Source organism: Leptonychotes weddellii, chromosome 7 (genome assembly GCF_054177405.1).
Source record: "Leptonychotes weddellii isolate Sample4059 chromosome 7, ASM5417740v2, whole genome shotgun sequence".
Taxonomy (NCBI): Eukaryota; Metazoa; Chordata; class Mammalia; order Carnivora; family Phocidae; genus Leptonychotes; species Leptonychotes weddellii.
In genome coordinates, this window is record NC_138375.1 from 90520181 (window position 1) to 90533783 (window position 13603).

Sequence of the window (13603 nt, forward strand, 5' to 3'; positions counted from 1 at the left end):
TGAGCCACCCAGGCACCCCAACGTATAACTTATTTTAAAAAGTTTTATTTATTTAAGTAATCTCTACACCCAACGTGATGCTCAAATTCATGACTTCAAAATCAAGATCAAGAGTCACAGGCTCGGGGCGCCTGGGTGGCTCAGTCGTTAAGCGTCTGCCTTCGGCCCAGGTCATGATCCCAGGGTCCTGGGATCGAGCCCCGCGTCGGGTTCCCTGCTCAGCAGGAAGCCTGCTTCTCCCTCTCCCACTCCCCCCGCTTGTGTTCCCTCTCTCTCTGTCAAATAAATAAAATCTTAAAAAAAAAAAAGAGTCACAGGCTCTTCCAACTGAGCCAGCCAGGCGCCACCCCCTGTAAAGATAATACTTAATCACTGCACAGTATGGGTTTTGTGCTATAAATTTCTTAACCAAAAACCCATTAGATTTTTTTTTTTAAAGATTTTATTTATTTATTTGAGAGAGAGAGAATGAGAGACAGAGAGCATGAGAGGGAGGAGGGTCAGAGGGAGAAGCAGACTCCCTGCTGAGCAGGGAGCCCCATGTGGGACTCGATCCAGGAACTCCAGGATCATGACCTGAGCCGAAGGCAGTCGTTTAACCAACTGAGCCACCCAGGCGCCCCCCATTAGATTTTTTATTATAAAAGGACTCTATGTTCATCATGCAAAATGAGAAAAATACCACAAACAAAATATAAATCACCTATCCAGTAATCCCACTACCCTGTTTTGCCTTCTTCTAATCCATTTTCCAACTTTTGCTATTAACCTTTCAATATGTATCCTTATAGTCTATATATTCTCTGAATATATTTGTATCATTAAGCATAATTCTAAAAGCAAAAGTGGGATCGCACTTTTTAAACATGTCTTTTCTACTTAATATTTTCTGATGTAATCAAATATTGTTCACAACACAACATTCCATTGTTGGTACATTGGAGGTACCATCGTTCATTTAGCACCTTCTTGGTGGACTTTCCAGCCTTTTCCCCACCACCAGTATTTCTCTATTATGAACAATATTGAAATAGTCTTATAGGCAAATCTTTGTGCTCATCCTTATTTAGTTCCTTCGGATAAATTCTGAAGGGAGCATTTAACTCCACTGAAGACTCAGCTCCCTCTCTTTTTTGGCTTTATGACCATAAATCTCCCTTTCCTCTCTGGTCACATCTCTGCTTCCCATGTAGGATCTTACGAAGACTTAGATCTTCAAAATCTAAATCCTATTCGATTTTGGCTGGGCATGTGCTTTTTTCTCCCACTCTTCCTCAGCAAGCTCACTCATCCCATGGCTTCAATGAACACTCCTGTGCTGATGACTTCCCATCTATACCTGCAGTTTAGATATGTAGTCAGAGCTCCAGTCCCTAAAGATCCATTTCATATGTCTCCACTTGGATGTCTCACAGCACATAAAACTCAGCATAGCCAAAATGGAATTCATGATTTTACCTCCCAAATCCTCATTCTCCAGTGATTCCTGTTTTAGTGAGCAGCACCACCATCCACCCAGTGCTTCAAGCCAAAAACCCGATGGTCTTACTTGTCATCTCTAGTACATTGCACATTTTGCCAAGTCTTGTTGACTCTACTTCCAACCTTTGAGTGTTAGAACTCATTTACTTCTCTTCATCCTCACTGGGACCTCTAGACCAGACTGTCATCAGTCTGTATCACTTCCATAACTGGCTCCTTGCCTCCAGTCTTATTTTCTTCAATTCATTTTCCACATTGCAGCCTGAGAAAATTTGCTAACATGCAAGTGTCATCATGTCACTCTGAAATTTAAACTCCTTAAGTGGCTTTCTCATTGCCTTTGGGATTGTGTCCATACTCTTTATCATAGCTGAGCAGGACTTTTTAAAAAATTTTTTTTAGATTTTATTTATTTATTTGACAGAGAGAGACACAGCAAGAGAGGGAACACCAGCAGGGGGAGTGGGAGAGGGAGAAGCAGGCTCCCTGCAGAGCAGGGAGCCAGACGCGGGGCTCGATCCCAGGACCCTGGGATCATGACCCGAGCCGAAGGCAGACGCCCAACTGACTGAGCCACCCAGGTGCCCCTGACCAGGACTTTTTAAAAGAGTAACTGGTCCTGCCTATTTGTCCAGCCTAATTTCTTGACACTCTACACTCTGCTAAAAGCCTTGGTTGTCTTCTCAGTTGTTCCAGTAAACCATTGTTCTACCCTCAGTAATCACATTTCTTGTTGGCTTTTCCAGTCCCATTCATCACATTACCACATCACAGAGTCCATCTAGCACAATGCCTAACGTATTTGACGTTTTATTTTTTTAAGTTTTCTCATTGCTTTTATTTTATCTTTTTAAAGGTTTTATTTATTTGTCAGAGAGAGAAGGAGAGAGCGCACAAGCAGGGGGAGCGGCAGGCAGAGGGAGAAGCAGGCTCCCCGCTGAGCAAGGAGCCCAATGCGGGACTCGATCCCTGGATTTCGGGACCACGACCCAAGCTGAAGGCAGACGCTCAACCGACTGAGCATCCCCGTATTTGACATTTTAAAAAGATATGTGTTGAGTTACAATTTTATTTATTTGACACAGAGAGGGAACACAAGCAGGGGGAGTGGGAGAGGGAGAAGCAGGCCTCCCGCTGAGCAGGGAGCCGGATGCGGGGCTTGATCCCAGGACCCTGGGATTACGACCTGAGCCGAAGGCAGACGCTTAACGACTGAGCCACCCAGGCGCCCCAGACATATGTTGAGTTAATAGATGTATAAATACTGGGTGAGAGGATGTTAATACAAATATTTTCTATAAGCTGGATATATACTAATTGAGAAGAGGTATAGTTAAGTCTATAGTCTAATGTCTAAGTCTAGAGTAATTCAGAGCAATGGTCAGATTCGTGCTCCAGCACCTTGGGTCAATTTCCATACCTCTCTAAACTTGTTCTCAAACAGTGTGAGAACTAAGCAAGACAACTAAGGTAAAATGTTCAGTACTTCAGGGGAAGAAAACTTTTCCTTTCTTCCCTTCTAAGTTCTCTATTTGGTCCAATAATTGACATAAGACAGGGGCTCCTGGCTGTCACAATCAGTAGAGCATAAGGCTATTGATCTTGGGGTCATGAGTTCTACATTGGGGGTAGAGATTACTAAAAAAAAAAAATTTAAATTAAAAAAAATCGACATAAGACAGATTAATAGGAGAAAAACTTAATTACAGGCTTCTAGGAGCCCCACCAAGACCTGAGAGGCTCTCCACCAGTCAGGCAGTTGAGGTTCATAGGCCATCCTGAGCGAAAGAAAAGAGGGTAAGGATCTGGGATTTCATAGAGGAGAGAGATAGTTCATAGGAAGATGGGAAGAGCCAATATATCGTAAACAAATGCTTGCCATGCTATGAAGAGAAGTCTTTCTTGCGCTAAAAAAAAATTATCTTTGGGCGCCTGGGTGGCTCAGTTGGTTAAGCGACTGCCTTCGGCTAAGGTCATGATCCCGGAGTCCTGGGATCGAGTCCCGCATCGGGCTCCCGGCTCAGCGGGGAGCCTGCTTCTCCCTCTGACCCTATCCCCTCTCATGCTGTTTCTCTCTCTCTGTCAAATAAATAAATAAACAAAATCTTAAAAAAAAAAAATTATCTTTGGTAATAGCTCTCTTCCTGATACAGGCTCTCTAGCTCAATTTCTTTAGGGCAGTTAAAGGGGTGGCAAAAAGCTCTTTTTGAATCTTGGGCCTTGATTGTCTTTAGCTCCAAATAATCTGCATGCTGAAGTGGCACACTCTGGGGTGGCCTGCTCTGACCCCATCAGTACAGTTTCTGGCATAGAAGTGTTTAATAAATGTAATCTAGCAATAGTGACAATGAAGATTATGATACATCGCCTCCAGATGGGTGTTCCATTTTGAATGCCAACCTATTATACTGTTTAGCTGTTTCAATAAGCCTTCCCAGTTGCTACTAGCAATTAAAAATAATTCCTCTTATTTCCTGCAATAAGATAGGCAAACATTTCACATTTCTTAAATTAATACCTATTATTAGACCTTCATGGTATTTATACATTTTGGCTTTCTTACAAAAAAAAAAAAAAAATGCTTCACGGGTGCCTGCCTGGCTCAGTTGGAGGAGCATGTGACTCTTGATCTCGGTGTCATGAGTTCGAGCCCCACGTTGGATGCAGAAATTACTAAAAGAAGTAAACTTTAAAAAAAAAGGTTAAAAGAAGTACTCCAGTGACGTATTCATGAGCATAACTTTTTTCTTCTTCCTAAAAGATTCCTTCAGATAGATTTCCAGTAGTATTATGGTAACATATTCACATTTTCAGAACTTTTGATATGCATCACCAGGTTGCTTTCTGTAAAGTACAGACTCCTTAATCTAATTTTAGGAGCCCTCTCTAAATCCTGATTTTTCTACTTGTTTTTAATTAAAAATGAAAAACATAATTTTACTTTCCTTTGTATTTTTTTTTTTTTAAGATTTTATTTACTTATTTGTCAGAGAGAGCATGTGTGAGGGGGAGTGGCAGAGGGAGTGGGAGAAGCAGACTCCCCACTGAGCAGGGAGCCCGACACTACACGGGGCTCAATCCCAGGACCCTGGGATCATGACCTGAGCCGAAGACGGATGCTTAACCGACTGAGCCACCCAGGGGCCCCTTTCCTGTGTATTCTTTATGTATATGGTGTGGTGATCACTTTGGCCAGTAACTTGTTTCTAGATGACTACAGCCCCTTGTTATCCTTTCTCACAGTGATATTAGAGACTTACTGAGGTCATGTGTGAATTGTGTTAAAATCAAATGCACTATATATGATAAAATGTAAGATACTCTTGGGCCACTTGGGTGGCTCAGTCCATTTGAGTGTCGGCCTCTTGATTTCAGCTCAAGTCATGATACTGGGGTCATGAGATGGAGCCCTGCATCAGGCTCCATGCAGTCTGCTTCAGATTCTCTCTTCCCCTCCCCCCATCTCTAAAAGAAATAATTAAAAAATAAGATATTCTGGGGCACCTGGGTGGCTCAGTCATTTAGCGTCTGCCTTTGGCTCGGGTCATGATCCCAGGGTCCTGGGATTGAGCCCCACATCAGGCTCCCTGCTCCACGGGAGGCCTGCTTGTCCTTCTCCCACTCCCCCTGCTTGTGTTCCTGCTCTCACTATCTCTCTCTGTGTCAAATAAATAAATAAATCTTTAAAAAAAAAGATATTCTTTTATAGTCAAAAATTCATGTTCTGGGGCGCCTGGGTGGCTCAGTCGTTAAGCGTCTGCCTTCGGCTCAGGTCATGATCCCAGAATCCTGGGATCGAGCCCCGCATCGGGCTCCCTGCTCGGCGGGAAGCCTTCTTCTCCCTCTCCCTCTCCCACTCCCCTTGCTTGTGTTCCTGCTCTCACTCTCTCTCTCTCTGTCAAATAAATAAATAAAATCTTAAAAAAAAAAAAATTCATGTTCTTTCCCACTAACTATTAGGTAGGTAAGTCACAGAGAGCACTGATTTCTGCAAAATGCAGTTACTTAATACAGGAGCAAAAATCAAAGAATAGTATCTATATGGTATAGTATATATACTATAGAAGAATGTTTATTTTTATTTATTGTATTTTTAGATATCAAGGAGATAGTGTTTAACTTTGACTTTTAGTTAGGACTGCATTTGTTGGAAAGTAACACAGAAGACTTGGAGGTAGGCAATGTGTAATTGGTGTGGCACCTCCATAATGTCATTTCCCGGGTTCCTATCTCTTGGCTCTGGTATAGTTATACATGGATTTCATTCCCATGGTCAAAGGGCAAGAGGCAAAGGGGTATCTGAATCTGTCTTTTTTTTTTTATCAGAAATACAAAGCTTTGGGGCGCCTGGGTGGCTCAGTTAAGCGTTTGCCTTCGGCTCGGGTCAATGTTCCCAGGGTCCTGGGATCGAGTCTCACATCGGGCTGTCTGCTCGGTGGGGAGCCTGCTTCTCCCTCTCCCTCTGCCTGCCACTCTGCCTGCTTGTGCTGTCTTTCTTTCTGTCGAATAAATAAAATCTTAAAAAAAACAACAACAAAGCTTTCTTGGAAGCTTTACCTAATGATCTTTTGCTTACATTCCATTGGCCAAAAATGATCATATAGCTATCCCAGGTGCAAAAGGAATCTGGAGAGGAAAATAGTTTTAGTTGGGTACATTGCCACCCTGAACAAAATTGGGTCTGTCAGAGAAAAGGGGGGACAAATATTGACTAGGCAACTTGGTAGTATCTCCCACAGATATAAATATGTATGTAATTTTTCATTAGTAATATGAAAAATACCATGTTATTTCTCTAAACCCAGACTGAACTTACCAAATACTTACTCTGTGATTAAACTTCTATTTCATATTAGACCAAACCAACAGAAGAAACAAGTGTAACCGGGCTTCTCAAACCTGGTATTTCTCTTGTTCTTCAGGCTCTACCTTCGCCCAACCCGCGGTGCAGAGTATCACTCAGGAATTTGAAATCTGCAGATAGATAGTTGTAGTTCCTGGCAAAGAAAACCTCATCAAACGGCTGCATTGATTTTTTATTTATTTATTTATTTTAAAGATTTTATTTATTTATTCATGAGAGATAGAGAGAGAGAGGCAGAGGCAGAGGGAGAAGCAGACTCCCCGCGGAGCAGGGAGCCCGATGCGGGACTCAATCCCAGGACCCTGGGATCATGACCTGAGCTGAAGGCAGACGCTTAACCGACTGAGCCACCCAGGCGTCCCCAAACGGCTGCATTTAATCCTGAAAGCATTCCTGTGACATATTTTATATACCAGAGAAATAAAGTATTCTAGGATGTGGAGTCCCTTTTCTTCTAGTGCAAGGAGAAAAGATTGCTTTCTTATTGCTCCTTTGCCACGGCTGACATTATTAGCTAACTAGTTACCTAACTGGCTAAGATTTTGGATCTGTAAGTCCCTGGGCTGCCTCAGTCATTAAAAACTTCTCACTGTGAGGGGCGCCTGGGTGGCTCAGTTGTTAAGCGTCTGCCTTCGGCTCAGGTCTTGATCCCAGGGTCCTGGGATCGAGCCCTGCATCAGGCTCCATCCCAGGGTCCTGGGATCGAGCCCTGCATCAGGCTCCATCCCAGGGTCCTGGGATCGAGCCCTGCATCAGGCTCCCTGCTCTTGGGGAAGCCTGCTTCTCCCTCTCTCACTCCCCCTGCTTGTGTTCCCTCTCTCACTGTGTCTCTCTGTCAAATAAATAAATAAAATAAAAAAACAAAAAAACTTCTCACTGTGATTTTTATGAATTTAAAACACATGTATTCTATATATTAGATCCTAATTCTACCTGTGTAAATCTAATAGAGGGTCAAAGATGGTAACAGATCTCTTCTGGGGAATCGTGTTTCATCCATACATTAAATAAATATAAATAAAACTTATAATTGTGCTCTGGAACCTGAAAAAAACTTGGAGAGCAATTATCCTTAAAAGATGTGAAAAGTGGGGCACCTGGGTGGCTCAGTCCGTTAAGCTGTCTGCCTTTCGCTCATGTCATGATCCCAGGGTCCTCAGATGGAGACCTGCATGGGGCTTCCTGCTCAGCAGGAGAGTCTGCTTCTCCCTTGCCCTTCCCCCCGCTCTGCTCTCTATCTTGTTCTCTCTCTTAAATAAATCAAATCTTCTAAAAAAATGTGAAAAGCTTTTTTTTTTTCCTTTCAAAACCAACAGATTATACGATTTTGCTTAACATAGATGAGGAAGCCTTACAAGTTTTCTAACTAAGGGTTTAACTTCTCTCTTCATGTCCAGGAATATACTAGTAGATCTAAGAAATAACTTAGTCATGAAGGCACTGAGTATTTGGTATGTTTTAGGGATTCAAAAGCAAAATCCAATCATATGGCTGTATGGCATAGGATTTTGTGCACCTGAAAGGTGGTACAGGATCCTGGTTAAGGGAGTATGCCTTGAGCCAAACTGCCAGGATTATTAGCTGTGTGATCATGGGCTAGTTACTTAGCTTCTCCATGTGCCTCAATCTCTCAGGTTAAATGGGGATAATAGGGGCACCTGGGTGGCTCAGTTGGTTGGGCGACTGCCTTCGGCTCAGGTCATGGTCCTGGAGTCCCGGGATCGAGTCCCGCATCGGGCTCCCTGCTCAGTGGGGAGTCTGCTTCTCACTCTGACCCTCCCCCCTCTCATGCTCTCTCTCTCTCATTCTCTCTCTCAGATAAATAAATAAAATCTTTAAAAAAAAAAATAAATGGGGATAACAGTAGTATATACTTTGAAGGATGATTATGAGTTTATTTCCACAAAGAAGTTAGTAGAGTGCCTGGCCATTTGTTAGCAGTCAAAAACATTAGCCATTATTTTAGCCATTAGAGATTCCTCTTTCCCAGGGAAATTTAAGGACTCTTCCCTGGGTCATTTGTGTCAGCAACCTCCAAAATCCAGTTGTGGCAAGCTTCTCTAAACATGGTTCCACTCCCCTTTTAACATATACTAAAAATGCAATGGAAACTCTTACTGTGTTTCTTTCTGCTTATAACTTAAAATAATTAAAGCAAGCATATACAACAACAAAACAAAACAATCCTTTTACACTCTACAAAACTTTTTAGACAAAAGCCTCAAACATATTTCAAAATGTTTTGGTAATGGTTTACAGCATGTATTAATCTGATAAAGACTCACTTTTTTATGTCTCTGCTCACTAAGGTCTCATGGATCCTCAAGAGTATGGGTAAACAGACAACCAAAATTTAATGAATCTCTGCCAAAAAGGTAAGTAAATGGTGATTTTTTTTCCTTAAACACTCAAGGCCACATAATGTTGCAGTAGAGAAAAGAGAAGGCAGTGAAGTGTCCTCATCAGACACTCCTCACATAAGTAGGAGACAGCACTTCTTCAGTGGGTCTCAGAAGGTAGGATCCTTGCCACAGGAGAGCTGGGTTTAGCTGCCTGGATGGGCTGGGTGAGTGTGTAGTTCTGATTCCCACCAGAGTGGCCAGACATTTGGGAAACAAGCCTTCCAGGCGCAAGTACCCACCTGTAGAAATTAGAGCTAAAAGTCATGCATTTCAAACATTATTAACAGGTTGCTCTGGCTAGCTTTGCACTGAGGCCTAAGGCTTCAACAACTGTAGCCTCTGGTAGCAAAAAAAGGAATGTCTTCCCCAAGTGGCAATTGTTTGGGATTATCACAGGGACTCCTACTTATATACAGCTTTAGAAATATAAATTCAAAAGTTTTTGGAGTTCATTCATTCAACATTTGCTGTGCATAAAACCCAACTATTCAGGGGCGCCTGGGTGGCTCATTCTTAAGCGTCTGCCTTCGGCTCAGGTCATGATCACGGGGTCCTGGGATGGAGCCCAGCATCGGACTCCCTGCTCAGCTGGAAGCCTGCTTCTCCCTCTCCCACTCCCTGTGCTTGTGTTCCCTCTCTCGCTGTGTCTCTATCAAAATAAACAAACAAAACAAAAAACCCCCAACTATTCAAAATTCCTGCTCAATTAGGTCTAGTTTATTAAGTTCCACTATAAATGGTAAATGTTTGATGTGTAACATTTAAGATTTCTGCTAAATATTATTAATTAAACATAGTAAATGTGAGGTTTCTTAAGAGAAGCTTGAGGCAGAGAAGCCTATTTGATTAAAAAAATCTGAGTCCAATATGTTACTATCAACAAGTGTTCTCTGAAATATTTATTGAGCTTGTTGATCACTTAAATTTGTTAAAGATTGGTATTGTGATTGCTAAATATTTCCAAGAAGTGAAAAAAATAATTTCGTATTTACTGGATGAGCTGAAAACAACGCTAAGGCTCTTGGAGGGTTAGTTTATTTTCCAGAGTTTATGTATAAAAGGAAGTCTTAAAATTACTTACATACAATACTGTTCTCAATACATTTCTTAAACATACTTAAACCATGGCATGCATTACTTTTAAGAAATCTACCATGCTTTAAATGCTTGAGAGCGTATCTTTCTTCCGGGGGAGTGTAATTAACAAAAGGGCCCTTAAGTGAGTTGGGAGGGCAAGGGGAGGAAAGGAGGATGGGGCCGCCTTCCTTCTGGGTCAGGGTTAGTTTGCGTGTGCTAGATTCTGGAAGAGAAAAGGTCAGTGCAGGAATTTAGTGATTCCTTATTATCTCAAGATGGAAGTCGGGGCTCTCGGGCTTGTCCAGGTTATGAATGGAGAGCTCGACTTCCTTTTCCCTTGCGTCCTCCTAGGTGGCAGTGGGTTTAGGAAGGAAGTGGCGGGGCGCAGGCCCACAGTCCTCGCCCGCGCCCTCCGCATCCGAGTGGCGAGGCCGGGACGGTTCGGCTCACCCAGTCAGTGTAAATTCTGGGAGGGCCCGCTGGAGGAGAGCTCCGCCGGAGTGTGCAAACGGGATTCTGTGAATGTTGACATTAAAGGAATACGCAAATTCAGCGTCGTAGTCCCCTCAGCTTACCCGCACCTATTTTTATATCTAAGCCAAGGTCACTCTTTAATGCCGGGCCATAGCCCTGAGCTGGGGCATCGCGCTCTGCCTTGTGACGGCGGCCCGGGCGGAGAGCGGGCTCCGGGGGCGAGGCGGGGGCAGCCCGGCCCACCCCCCGCCCCGGCTGTCCGAGCCCGCACCTGCCCGGCGGTCGCCTGAAGGCCGGGCCCGGAGGGAGGCTGGGCGGCGTCCCCGGCGCCGAGGAGGGGCCGCGCGGCGCGGGCGGGGGGATTCGCGGTGGGCGCGGGCGCAGCGCGGCTGCAAAGGCTGGAGGCGCTGCGGCGCGAGTGCGTCACGCCGGCGGAGGGCACGGTGGGCTGCGGCCGACCCGCAGACGAGGAGCCAGGCGTCCCGGGCGAGGGGGAGGCGGCCGCACCCGCCCTGGCAGCCGCGAGCGGCGCGGCCCGGGACCGGCCGGGGGTCGCCAGCGAGCAGCCGCCGGCTCCATTCATTCCCGCGGCTCCGCCTCCTTTCCCGGGCTCCGGTGGCTTCGGAGGCGCGTCCGAGGTGAGTGCCAGCCCGTCCGGGGCGGGGGGGCCTCGGGCTGAGGCCGAGGCTGCCGCGCCCGACCCCGCGCCCCGCCGGCTTCGGACCCGCGCCCCCGCGGGCGGCGACGCGAGCCGCGGGCTGCGGGCCGCCCTGAGGACTCGGCCGCGGCGCAGGCCCACGCCGGCCTCCCGGGCCCCGGGCGCGCGTCCAGCTGCAGGCGGCCGGCCGGGTCCCCCGAGGGGCGTGTGGCGCGCCCCCAGGTGCGCCGGCCTCCTCGTCAGCGCCACCATTTTGTGTGAGGGAATGCCGCCTTCTTCTTGGCCGGCCTCGGATCGCGTTCGGCTCCCCAGCTGCTGCGTGCCGAGCCCCCTCCCCTCCCACTGCGCCCCACCTGGAGCCTGTCCGCGCTCGCCGGTGGCCCCGTTGGGGTGAAGAGCGGACCTGGTGAGGCGGCGCGCTGAGACGTTTAGGCTCGGGTTCAGCCACGCAGGTGGCCTCCGGAGATGCTCTGACCACCTCCCTTACCTTCAACTTCTTTTGGATTAGATACCGTATAGGTTCTCTTCTAGAATGCAGGTCATTGCAGTTTTGTTCTAATTCTTAGCTGCCCATTGTGCAGTTTTTCGAGGCCTGTGCCCCAGGAGATCGATGGGTGAAGCATTGAGCCCTGGGTTGTTTATGCTTCAGGGACCTGGATTACATTTACTCCCATTATTGTCCTTTGGGAGAAATGATGAAACATCTTACTCCATTTTCAGCTTCTGGAAATTGGTGTGGGTATCTTAAATTATTTTAGATTATTAGATTCTAAGATAACTACCTGATGCAGGCCCCTTTCCCCCTTTGAGAGATCCTTTTGAAACATCAATTAAAATACTCCCTTGTGAGGATTTTTGAGGGGGTTGGGCTGGCGGAACAGGTTTCTCGAAGACTACCGGAAGGAAAAGTTGTAATTGTGATTCAGAACTGTCACGCAGTTTGTCATTTTCAGGGTTCCTGAGAATTTGGTAATTCTTGTTTTGATTTATCTTCTCGCAAATGTACCTAAGTACCTAGTGGATTATACTTGTGCCATTTCTGTTTTATCACTGCATCACAGGGATTAAAATCTGGCATGGTGGCTGTTGCATAATACACACGTTTGGGCCTTGGAGGGAATTTACCAAAATGGACCTGGGTTTGATGTACCAAGTATCATCTGTTTACATTGATGGATTGATTGTACCGGTTATGTTTGCAGACTATAGCTTGTTTTTCTCTTACCGGAGGAAAGATTTTTAGTGCCTAATACGGACCAGGCCAAGTTTCGTGTTGAGGGGAGGTGGAGGACAGGGAATGAAATAGTGAGAGGAACCTGGGAAATGACCATTTGTGATAAGGCTTCTAGTAGAAACAAAGATAAAACATCAGTCTTTCAAGGAAAGCTTGTAGGTTTCGTAGTAGCCTTCTCTCTTTGAATTTATGAGGAGGATAGGTTTAGGGAACTTTGAAATAGATTATGAGTGGCAATATTAGCCTGCTGCATGAGTGAGTATAATAACCTAAGATGCTTTACCTGTGGATTTAAGGTTGTAAAAAGTTTCAAATTAGTTTGACCTGAAATTAGTCCAAAATAGTATTAGAATCATTACAAGTGGTATCAAGTGGTATCATTTTCTAATAAAGGTACAGTATATGCCAAACAAAGGGCTTAACTCTGATTTGGATAAAACAAAGTATTTTATAATAAGATGCTTTTGAGAGTACAATTCCATTGTCATCCTTCTTATGAAATTACTCTTTTTTTTTGAATAGTTGAAGACTCTTCCATTAATTCTTCGATAAACAAGTAATTTCTTATGTACCATTCCTAGCAGAAATGTCATGCCTCTCATTAATGACATGTTCCAGGAGAATTATGGAGGTGAAAGGGACCTTGGACATGGAGAGATGAATCTTGTTTTAGGGAACTTGATTCCCTAATCTTGTTTAGGGAACAGATTGTCTGCTAGGGTGATTGGATCTGTCTTAGATTCGTGGGGAACAAGATAGATCCTCCCAGCAAGTTCATCTTTGAGCCAGATAAAGTTCCCACACCTTTACATTGATTCTGTTAATACACGGGTTACAGAGGTTCACTGATTCGGTACTATTGTATTTTATTAACTCCAGCTTGAATTAATGTGGTTTGAGATTTTGAGCATCCATGTTACCAATGTTTGAGAAACAAAAGGAAAAAAAAACACTTGTTATTCTCCATTAGCTCCCACCCCCCCTTTAAGATTTATTGTGGGGGGGGCAGAGAGAGCAAGAAAGCAAGCATGAGCACGGGGAGGTACAGAGGGAGAAGCTGACTCCCTGCTGAGCGGGGAGCCCACAGCGGGGCTTCATCCCAGGACCCTGAGATCATGACTTGGTGCAAAGGCTGAGGAAGGCAGACGCTTAACCGACTGAGCCACCCAGGCGCTGGCTTCCATACGAGAAGAATTATGGAGGTAAGAGGAACCTTGGACGTGGAGAGAGGAGTCTTGTTTTAGGGAACTTTTACTTCGGGGGGGGGAGAGGCAGAAGGAGACGGGGCGGTCTCAAGCTGACTTCCTTGCTGAGTGTGGAGCTGGAGCCGGAGCCGGAGCTGGAGCCGGAGCTGGAGGCGGGGCTCATCTCTGAGATCATGACCTGTGCCAAAATGAAGTCTGCCATTCGGG

The 13603-nt window shown here is 45.3% G+C and overlaps 1 protein-coding gene across 4 annotated transcripts in view; it reads left to right on the forward strand.

Moving 5' to 3' along the window:
- Positions 1–10752: 10752 nt before the first annotated feature.
- The window catches only part of FAM169A (family with sequence similarity 169 member A), a 72728-nt gene continuing 69877 nt past the window's right edge, over positions 10753–13603 (forward strand). The window contains exon 1 of one of the 4 annotated variants that reach the window (XM_081826735.1): positions 10753–10937. The gene's annotated coding sequence lies outside the window, so the exon portion shown is untranslated. Of the gene's footprint in view, positions 10938–11229; positions 11364–13603 lie in introns of those variants that run through there. The other 3 variants (XM_081826734.1, XM_081826732.1, XM_006735068.3) reach the window with 3 other exon arrangements.